This window comes from Heptranchias perlo, unplaced genomic scaffold, assembly GCF_035084215.1.
Source record: "Heptranchias perlo isolate sHepPer1 unplaced genomic scaffold, sHepPer1.hap1 HAP1_SCAFFOLD_55, whole genome shotgun sequence".
In the NCBI taxonomy this organism is placed as follows: domain Eukaryota; kingdom Metazoa; phylum Chordata; class Chondrichthyes; order Hexanchiformes; family Hexanchidae; genus Heptranchias; species Heptranchias perlo.
Window position 1 is genome coordinate 3423754 of NW_027139570.1, and position 11215 is coordinate 3434968.

General features: G+C 45.5%; 2 non-coding genes across 2 annotated transcripts; one reads left to right on the forward strand and one right to left on the reverse strand.

Moving 5' to 3' along the window:
• The first annotated feature begins 1765 nt into the window (after positions 1 to 1765).
• trnae-uuc (transfer RNA glutamic acid (anticodon UUC)) lies at positions 1766 to 1837 on the forward strand. Its single transcript has one exon. It is a non-coding gene; the product is annotated as a tRNA-Glu (tRNA).
• A 314-nt stretch (positions 1838 to 2151) lies between these two features.
• Positions 2152 to 2230, reverse strand: trnav-uac (transfer RNA valine (anticodon UAC)). Its single transcript has one exon. It is a non-coding gene; the product is annotated as a tRNA-Val (tRNA).
• Between the last annotated feature and the right edge of the window lie 8985 nt (positions 2231 to 11215).

The following is an 11215-nucleotide window of genomic DNA, read 5'->3' on the forward strand; positions in this document are numbered from 1 at the left end:
GAGTACAAAAGCAAGGAACTTATGCTAAACCTTTATAAATCAATGGTTAAGCCCCAGCTGGCCACCACACAATTCTGCCCACCACACTTTAGGAAGGATGTCAAGGCCTTGGAGAGGGTGCAGAGGTGATTTACTAGAATGGTGCCAGGGATGAGGGATTTCAGTGAGCTGAAGTGACTGGAGAAGCTGGGGCTGTTCTCCTTAGAGCGGAGACGATTGAGGGGAGATTTAACAAAGGTGTTTGAACTCATGAACGGTTTTGATAGAATAAATCAGGAGAAACTATTTCCAGTGCCAGAAAGGATGGCAACCAGAGGACACAGATTTAAGGTAATTGGCAACAGAGGTGAGATGAGGAGAATGTTTTTACGCAGCGAGTTATCATGATCTGGAATGCACTGCCTGAAAGGGTGGTGGAAACAGATTCAATAATAACATTCAAAGGGGAACTGGGTAAATACTTTAAGGGGAAAATTTTGCTGGGCTATGGGGAAAGGGAAGGGGAGCGGGTCTAATTAGATAGCTCTTTCAAAGTGTTGGCACAGGCACGATGGGCCGAATGGCCTCCTTCTATGATGTTTCCATGCTGTAATACTATGTTATGGAGGATTTTCTGATGCATTGGATATTCGGGGCAGAGGACCAAGTGGGGATTGAGCTCGACGGCAAGTGTATACAGTTCGTTCAAAGGACTGAAGCCGATGGTTTCATTCTTCCCGTCGTTCAGCAGCAGGAAATTACTCGGCCATGCAGGCGACTTTTTTTGTCTTCATTCATGGGATGTGGGTGTCAATGGCCAGGTCAGCATTTATTGCCCATCCCTAATAGCTCTTGAGAAGGTGCTGGTGAGCCGCCTTCGAGAACTGCACCTTTCATTGACTGTGTCATTGACATTTTCTGGATAGAGAGAAACTATTTCCGCTGGTTGCGGATTCTAGGACTAGGGGGCACAGTCTGAAAATTAAAGCCAGACCTTTAAGGAGTGAGATTAGAAAACATTTCTACACACAAAGGGGGATAGAAGTTTGAAACTCTCTTCCGCAAACGGCAATTGACTCTAGCTTAATTGCTAATTTAAATCTGAGATAGATAGCTTTTTGTCAACCGAAGGTATTGAGGGATATGGGCTAAATGCAGGTATATGGAGTCAGATCGCAGATCAGCCATGATCATATCAAATGGCGGAGCGGGCTCGAGGGGCTGAATGGTCTCCTCCTGTTCCTTTGGTACATTTCCCCAAGTGCCTGCTCTCTCCATAGTTGTTGAATGACCGCCTTGTGTTTCCAGCATATTTTCGTTTAAAGCTCGGTTTTGGGATGAGCCGGTGGGCGTCAAAACTTGCCGAGGACGGAGGCCGGGTTGATTATTGCGGGAAGAGCAAATCAACTGGGCCGAAAAATCAACTGCAGCTCCAGCGACAAATAAAATAGGTGTCAAAATAACCAATTTCAAACATGGGACTCGAACTAACGCCTCCAAGGAAGGTTGCGATCTGGACCCAGCGCCTTAAACCGCTCGACCATCCTAACCACACTGAAACCCCCGCGGAGAAATTTTCACTCACTCCAGTGTTTGGCAAGATAAATAAATGCTGCTGTAAAGGCTCGGTGAGCGGGATGCCACCTCCCCGGGTTTTCTTGAGACTATTGTACTTTTTTCCGATTTAATCACAGGAATATCCGCAATCAGGAGCAAAACAGAATTAAAAGCTGAATCACAGAGAAAGAGAAATCCATGTTACATTTGACAAACCGGTTAACAGCGCTCCCTGGTGGTCTAGTGGTTAGGATTTGGCGCTTTCACCGTCGCGGCCCGGGTTCGATTCCCGGTCAGAGAAGCAACTTTTGAACACACGTTGTATTAATCGCATGAACTAACTCAAAGTCGGTGGGAAGAAAAAAAAACAATCATTGTTTTCATCACCATAAATTAACCGATAACGTTATTTTGCAGAATAAAAGGCTACTGAGGGAAGTTGGAAAACTTTAATAATTTCTTTTGTGCGATGAACTTTTCATCCCTTCTCATTTTACACACTGCATTTTTAAGGGCTCGGTTTTAAATGTTCAATGCTCGTGAGACCACGAATTTGTGTTAAATTTGACAGGACCGGCTATTTCCCAGAGAAAAAATAAGTTTGCCCCAAAATAATGCTGCTGTCTGGGATTGAACCAGGGACCTTTCGCGTGTAAAGCAAACGTGATAACCACTACACTACAGAAACCGCAGCTTTCGTTGTCAGCCAGAAGTTAGAATGACTGCATTGATTTTCTTTCATAACTATTCAATTGATCGAAGTTGCATCAGTCACAAAAGAAAAATGTTCATTTTAAAGTTATTAAACTCCCAAATGTGGCCTGCCTTGTTTGGACAGGGGTTGACCCTGACGTCACAGCCTCAACAAAGCATATTCTCAACATTTCCATTGGGAACACGAGGAGGCCATTCAGCCCCTTGAACCTGTTCCGCCCTTCAATTAGATCAGAGATGATCTGTACCTCAAATCCATTTACCCGCCTTTGCACCCTATCCCTCGATACCCTGACCCAACAAAAATCGATCGATCTCAGTCTTGAAAGCTTCAATTGACCCCCAGCATCCACAGCCTTTTGGGGGACAGAATTCCAGACTTCTGCTACCCTTTGTGTGAAAAAGTGCTTCCTGATTTCGAAGCTTAATTGCATGTTTCTAACTTTATGGTTATGTCCCACTCGTTTTTGATTCCCCAGAGGAAATTAATTTTCTCTCTTTATTCTATCGAATCATTTAACCATGTTAAACACCTCGCTCAGACTGCCCCTCAATCTTCTCTACTCGAGGGAATACGAGCCTAGTCTATGCAGCCTGTCCTCATAATTTAACCTTTTTAGCCCCGGTAACATTCTGGTGAATCTGCTCTGCACCCCCTCCAAGGCCAATCTATCCTTCCTGAGGTGCAGTGTCCAAAACTGAACGCAGTTACTCCAGACACAGTCCCACCAGAGCTTTATATAACTGGAACATAACTTCCACTTCTTTATATTCCAGCCCCCTGAGATAAAGGCTAACATTCCGCTGGACTTTTCAATTATTTTTGGACCCGTCCGTTAGCTTTTCCTGATTCATGGAAATGAACCGTTAATTCTCTCTGCTTCTCCACAGTTCCTCGCTTCTTACCATTTGGAAAATACCCTGACCATAGGTCCAATGTGGCACATTGAACTCCATCTGCCATAGTTTTGCCCACTCACTTAATCTATTAATGTCCCTTTGCAACTTTCCACTCGCATCCACACTACTTACTGTACCTCCTAACTTAGTGTCATCAGCAAACTTGGATACAAGACTCTCTGTTACTTGATCTAAGTCATTGATAAATATGGTGACAAGCTGAGACCCCAGTTACAGATCCCCGGGGGACACCACTAGTCGCATCCTGCCAATTGGAGTATGTACCCATTATCCCTACTCTCTGTCTCCTATGTCCTAACCAATTCTCCACCCATGTCAATACATTGCTTCAAGTTCCATGCGCTTTCATTTTTGCCAACAGTCTCTTGTGTGGAACCTTATCAAATGCCTGTCGGAATTCCATATAAACAATATCATTGGAACATAGGAACAGGAGTAGGCCATTCAGCCCCTCGTTCCTGCTCCGCCATTTGATAAGATCATGGCTGATCTGTGATCTAACTCCATATACCTGCCTTTGGCCCTTATCCCTTAATACCTTTGGTTGCCAAAAAGCTATCTATCTCAGATCTAAATTCAGCAATTGAGCTCGTATCAATTGTCATTTGCGGAAGCGAGTTCAAACTTCTACTACACTTTGTGTGTAGGAATGTTTTCTAATCTCGCTCCTGAAAGGTCCGGTCTAATTTTTAGACAAAATGGTAGCAAGTTCGCCGGACATCGTGGACGAAATGGCTGTAAGCCCTTCACGGCTGTTCGACAGGAACAGAAGGAGGTCATTGAGCTCCTCAAGCCTCTTATATGGGAACTGAAGGTCATTCAGCCTCTGAAGGCTGTTACACAGGAAAAGGAGGAGGCCATTCAGCCCCTCAAGCCCGTTACATCGTTACTGGAGGCCGATCATCCTCTCAAGCCTGTTACATAGAATCAGGAGGAGGCTATTCAGCCCTTCGAGTCTGTTATACAGGAACTTGAGGCCAATCAACACTTCAAGCCTGTCAAATAGCAAAAGGAGGAGGCCATTCAGCCCCTCGATCCTGTTATCTGGGAACTGAAGGCCATTCAGCCCTTCGAGCCTGTTATACAGGAACTAGACTCCAATCAACCCTTCAAGCCTGTCAGATAGCAACAGGAGGAGGCCATTCAGCCCCTCGAACACCTTACACCAGATCTGATGGCCAGTCAGACACTCAAGCCTGTTACATAGGAACAGGAGGAGGCCATTCAGCCCCCGAGCCCATTACACCAGACCTGGAGGCCAATCAGCCCCTCAAGCCTGTTACATAGGAACAGCAGCAGGCCATTCAGCCCCTCGAGCGTGTTATACGGGAACTGAAGGACATTCAGCACCTCGAGCCTATTACACTGGAATAGGACTCGGCCATTAAGCCTCTCGAGCTTGTTGCACTGGACCAGGAGGAGGCCATTCAGCCCTTCGAGACTGTTATACAGGATCTGGACGCCATTCAGCCCCTCGCGCATGTTACATAGGAACAAGAGGAGTCCATTCAGCTCCTCAACCTGTTCCGCCATTCAATGAGATCATGCCTGATCTGTAACTTAACTCCATCTACCCGCCTTGGTTCCAGAATCCCTAATAACCTTGCCTAACAAAAATCTATCAATCTCCGTTTTGAAATTTCGGGTTGACCCCCAGCCTCAACAGACTTTTGTGGGAGAGAGTTCCAGATTTCCATTACCCTTTTGTGAAGAAGTGCTTCCTGACATCACCCCTGAACAGCCGAGCTCTAATTTTAAGGTTATGCCCCTTTGTTCTAGACTCCCGCAAAAGAGGAAGTAGTTTCTCTCTATCTACCCTATCAACTCCTTTCATCATCTTAAACACCTCAATTCAATCACGCCTTAATCTTCTTTATTCAGGGGAATACAAGGCGAGTCTATTCAACCTGTCCTCATAATTTAAACCTTTTAGCCCCGAGATCATTCTGGTGAATCTGCGCTGCAGCCCTTCCAAGGCCAATATATCCTTCCTGAGGTGCAGTGCCCAGAACTGAATGCAGTCCTCCAGATGGGCTCTAACCAGAGCTCTGTACAGCTGGAACATAACATCCACCCCTTTATATTCCAGCCCTCTTGAAATGAAGGCTGACATTCGATTAGCCTTTTTATTTCTTTTTGTCACTGTCCACTAGCTTTTAATGATTTCTGTACTTGGACCCCGAAATCTCTCTGCTCCTCCACAGTTCCGAGCTCCTCACCATTTAGAAAACACTCTGATCTATCTTTCTCAGATCCGAAGTGGATGACCTCACATTTCCCCACATTGAACTCCATTTGCCACAGTTTTACCCACTCACATAATCTCTTAATGTCCTGGGAATGATTGGTGCTTTTGTTTATTGGAGAATGCTTTATATCAGATCGTTATTTTAAAAAGATTAGTATTGATTTTTAATGTGTACTTTTTGTACAAGATCATTATTGCCCGATCAGTAAAATGTCTGTGTTTTTCAGATCGTGGTGACAGTTCAGAGATAGATGCCATTTTGCTGCTTTAGTGAAGTGAAATTTTGCTGATTTAAAACCAGCTGTATTTCTAAGCTTGAAAAAGCAGCTCCTCTGCTAGGTGAGGCTTCACTCCCAACGTCTCAGTGTTTCCCTTTTTCCTGATATCAATGTAACACTTGAAGGGCTCCAGGTAATGAACGCTGAAACCCCTTCAGATTATCTAAGCCGACTCGTTCTATCCAGTGCCTAATAGTGCCTGCTCTTCAGAGGGTGACAGAGTCACACTACACTGGACCTTGTTTTAGACTTTAACTGACAAACAAATTGATGAAACATTAAGAGAATAAACAACTAATATCAGTAAGACAACAGTTTTACAGTAAAGCTCAAACAGATCCTGATTGGAAAAGAAAATAATCAATAATTCACTAACACTATACGAAACTGTGACCGAACTTTCGAACATCCTGGTTCTTTGTTGTCTTTTTCTCACAAACTATGGGAGCTGTCGACTTGATTAACATTCTCAGAGATTCCAAACAGACTCACCAGTTTGTGAAAGACAGGCTGATAAATGGCTTCAAAACAAAGACTGGGAGCCAGTCATTTTAAGCAATGGTCTGTTTAATTAAAAAGAAGCTGCCAATCAAAAGTGTACGAGAAAAAATGACCCCGGAGGTCTGTATCTGAATCAAATGTTTGACTTTGTGAGTTGCAGACTGCCTTTAAGAGGTGCAGCCTGCCTTTCAGAGGTGCGAACCACTCACGCAATATCGCCCCCCTGCTGGTGAGAAGCCGATCAACAGCGCAGCTCGCAGGAATCAGGTAAATCACCAGGCAGCACCAATCTCACGGACTGTCGGCATCTCAACGACCGGGTGCAGGTTAATCACGTGGGGGTTAATCGACCCCCGCGCCCGGATTCGGGGGTTATCGAATTTAACACCGTCCACATCTTTATGTGTATATTTTACATAGAATACAGCACGGCACAGAAACAGGCCATTCAGCCCATCTGGGTAAAGAAGTTCCCCTGAATTTCTTATTTGACAACAACAACTTCTGGAGTCGAACATACAACACAATGTATAATCATAAATATATTTATATATATTTAACATCGAATGTACAGTACAACGCAGTACAGAGGCCATTCGGCCCGATTGCTATTTCTATTTTACAACAACTACTTCTTGTATCTATAATACAATATAATATATCTTTATAGAAATATTGTATAGAATACGCACGGCACAGAAAGACTTCGATTGTGTAGAAGAGAAACAGGGGCCTTTCGGCCCAACTGGATAAATAAATATCCCACAGTGTTCCCACAGTGTCCCATTGATCCACAGTGCACCGAGTGATCCCACATTGATCGCAGAGTGACCCAGTGATCCCAAAGTGCATCCAGTTATAGTGTAGCAGTCATTCACAGTGTCCCAGTGATCCACGGTGTACACTCTGATCCCACAGTGATCGCAGAGTGACCCAGTGGTCCTACAATGCACCCAGTGATTTCACAGTGCACCCAGTGATTTCAGACCCCCAGTGATCCAACAGTGCACCCAGTGATAGTGCAACAATGATCCGCAGTGTCCCAGTGATCCCACAGTGATTGCAGAGTTGCCCAGTGATCCTACAGTGCACCCAGAGACAGCGCCCCAGTGCACCCAGTGATCGCATCGTAATCTCAGAGTATCCCAGTGATCCACAGTGTCCCAATGATCCACAGTGCATCCAGTGATCACACAGTGTTCGCAGAGTGACCCAGCCATCTAACAGTGCACCCAGTGATAGTGCCCCAGTGATGCACAGTGCACCCAGTGATGCAAATTACACCCAGTGATGCACAGTGCACCCATTGGTCCCAGAGTGTCCCTGTGAATCACAGTGTCCCAGTGATCCACAGTGCATCCAGTGATCCCACAGTGATCGCAGAGTGACCCAGTGATCCAACAATGCATTCAGTGATAGTACACTAACGGTTCACAGTGTCCCAATGATCCACAGTGCACCCAGTGATTCCACAGTGCACCCAATGATTCGACAGTGCACCCAGTGATCACAGTGTCCAAACTGCACCCATGTAAAAGATTGTGAGACAGTCTTTATAGACAACAACAACTTATGTATAAAAATAACGTTTATATATATTATATATTTATACACGACATAGAATTGGTGAACAAGTTTCTCCTCTAACGCCATGAACCTGAAACAAAATTGCGGCCATCTTAAACAAAATAGCCACAGTGTCCCACTGATCCCACAGTGTCCCAGTGATGCAACAGTGTCGTTACATTTCATCTGCCACGTGACCGCCCATGCCACCAGCCTGTCTTTTTCCTCTTGAAGTCTATCACTATCCTCCTCACTTTTTACTACCCTTCCAAGTTTAGTGTCATCTGTACATTTTGAAATTGTGCCCTGTACACCCAAGTCCAATTCACAAATATATATCAAGAAAAGCGGTGATCCCAGCACTGACCCCTGGGGAACACCACTGTACACCTCCTTCCAGTCCAAAAAACAACCATTCACCACGACTCTCTGTTTCCTGACCCTTAGCCAATTCTGTATCCATGTTGCTATTGCCCCCTTTATTCCATGGGCCGGAATCTTGATGATAAGCCTACCGTGCGGCACTTTATCAGCCGCCCTTTGAAAGTCCATATACACCACATCAACTACATTGCCCTCATCTACCTTCTCTGTTTCCTCATCAGAAAACTCTATCAGGTTAGTTAAACACGATTAGCCTTCAACAAACCCGTGCTGGCTTTCCCTAATCAATCCAAACTCGTCCAAGTGACTATTAATTCTGTTCCGGACTATCGATTCTAAAAATTTCCCCACCACTGAGGTGAAACTGGCTGGTCTATGTTGTTGGATTTATCCTTACACCCTTTTTTGATCCAGGGTGTATCATTTGCAATTCTCCAGCCCTTTGGCACCACTCCCGTATCTATGGATGTTTGGAAGATTATGGTCAGTACCAACGCAATTTCCACCCTTACTTCCTTCAGCAACGTAGGATGCATCCCATCCGGACCGGGTGACTTATTAACTTTAAGTACAGCTGGCCTTTCAAGTATTTCTTCTTTATTAATTTTTAGCCCATCGAGTATCTCAACTATTTCTTCCTTTACTGAGACTGTGGCAGCATCTTCTTCCTTGGTAAAGACAGATGCAAAATACTTATTTTGTACCTCGGCCATCCTCTCTGCCGCCATGTGTAGATCTCCTTTATGGTCCCTAATCGGTCCCACCCCTCCTCTTACTACCTGTTTACTCTTTACATGCCTCTAGAAGACTTTTGGATCCCCTTTTATGTTGGCTGCCAGTCTATTCACCTGTTCTATCTTTGCCCCTCTTATTTCCTTTTTCACATCCCCTCTGAACTTTCTATATTCTGCCTGGTTCTCACTTGTGTTACTAACCTGACATTTACCATACGCCCTTTTACCATTTCATCTTGCTCTCTATCTCTTTTGTCATCCAGGGAGCTCTGGCTTTAGTTGCCCTACCTTTCTGCCTCGAGGGAATGTACCTAGACTGCACCCGAAACATCTCCTCCTCAAAGGCCGCCCACTGTTCAATTACAGTTTTGCTTGTCAATCTTTGATTCCAATTTACCCGGGTCAGAGCTGTTCTGATCCCACTGAAATTGGCCCTCCTCCAATTGAGTACTTTTACTTTAAAGTGGTCCGTGTCCTTTTCCAAAGCTATTCTAAGCCTTATGATACTATGATCGCTGTTCGCTAAATGCTCCCCCACTGACACATGCTCCACTTTGCCCGCCTCATTCCCAAGAACCAAGTCCAGCAATGCCTCCTTCTTCTTTGGGGGTTGGAGTGAACATACTGGTCACTAACGTTATCCTGAACACATTACAAAAAATTGTCCCCCTCTGTGTCCCTATTATTATTATTATTATTATCCCAGTCTATATTTGGATTGTTGAAGTCACTACTCTATGGCTTTTGCACCTCTCTGTAATTTCCCTGCAAATTTGCTCCTCTATCTCCTTCCCACTAGTTGGTGGCCTATAGAATACATCAAGTAGTTTAATGGCACCTCTTTTATTTCTTAACTCCAACCAGATAGATTATGTCTTTGACTCGCCAGGAAATCCTCTCTCTCCAGCATTGCAATATTCTCCTTAATCAATACTGCCATCCCCTCCTTTATTTCCCTCCCTATATTTCCTGAACACCATGCATCCTGGATCACTTGCTCCTTCTCTCCCCGTTGTTCCTCCATGCACCTCGAGTGGCTGATGCTCTTGTGCTGGACGATGGCAAACAGTTGACAATTGGGATTTGTGAGGATTGCAGAGTAATGGTATTGGCTGGGAGCTGCCTCAAACAAGGAAGGCAAATAGATTATTCGTCACCATCCATTAATGTGAAGGGAAACAGTTTGTTTCTTTTAGATGTGATGGCCCAGTAACTTACATCTGATCATGTTCAGGATCACATTACCCTCCTCTCCTCCTTCGACCGGGATCACATTCCCCTCCTCTCCTCCTTACACCCGGATCACATTCCCCTCCTCTCCTCCTTAGACCGGTATCACATTCTCCTTCCTCTCCTCATTAGACCGGGATCACATTCTCCTCCTCTCCCCCTTAGACCTGGATCACATTCTCCTCCTCTCCCCCTTAGACCTGGATCACATTCCCCTCCTCTCCCCCTTAGATCTGCATCACATTCCCCTCCTCTCCCCCTTAGACCTGGATCACATTCCCCTCCTCTCCCCCTTAGACCTGGATCACATTCCCCTCCTCTCCCCCTTAGACCCGGATCACATTCCCCTCCTCTCCCCCTTAGACCTGGATCACATTCCCCTCCTCTCCCCCTTAGACCTGGATCACATTCCCCTCCTCTCCCCCTTAGACCCGGTTCACATTCCCCTCCTCTCCCCCTTAGACCTGGATCACATTCCCCTCCTCTCCTCCTTAGACCTGGATCACATTCATAGAATCATAGAATCATAGAAGTTACAACATGGAAACAGGCCCTTCGGCCCAACATGTCCATGTCGCCCAGTTTATACCACTAAGCTCGTCCCAATTGCCTGCACTTGGCCCATAACCCTCTATACCCATCTTACCCATGTAACTGTCCAAATGCTTTTTAAAAGACAAATTGTACCCGCCTCTACTACTGCCCCTAGCAGCTCGTTCCAGACACTCACCACCCTTTGAGTGAAAAAATTGACCCTCTGGACCCTTCTCCTCCTCTCCTCCTTAGACCCGGATGACATTCCCCTCCTCTCCCCCTTAGACCAGGATCACATTCCCCTCATCTCCCCCTCAGACCGGGATCACATCCCCCTCCTCTCCTCCTTAGACCTGGATTACATTCTCCTTCTCTCCTCCTTAGACCTGGAACATATTCTCCTCCTCTCCTCCTTAGACCTGGATCACATTCTTCTCCTCTCCTCCTTAGACCCGTATCACATTCCCCTCCTCTCCCCCTTAGACCTGAATCACATTCTCCTCCTCTCCTCCTTAGTCCAGGATCACATTCTCTTCCTCTCTCCATTAGACTGGAATCACATGCCCCTC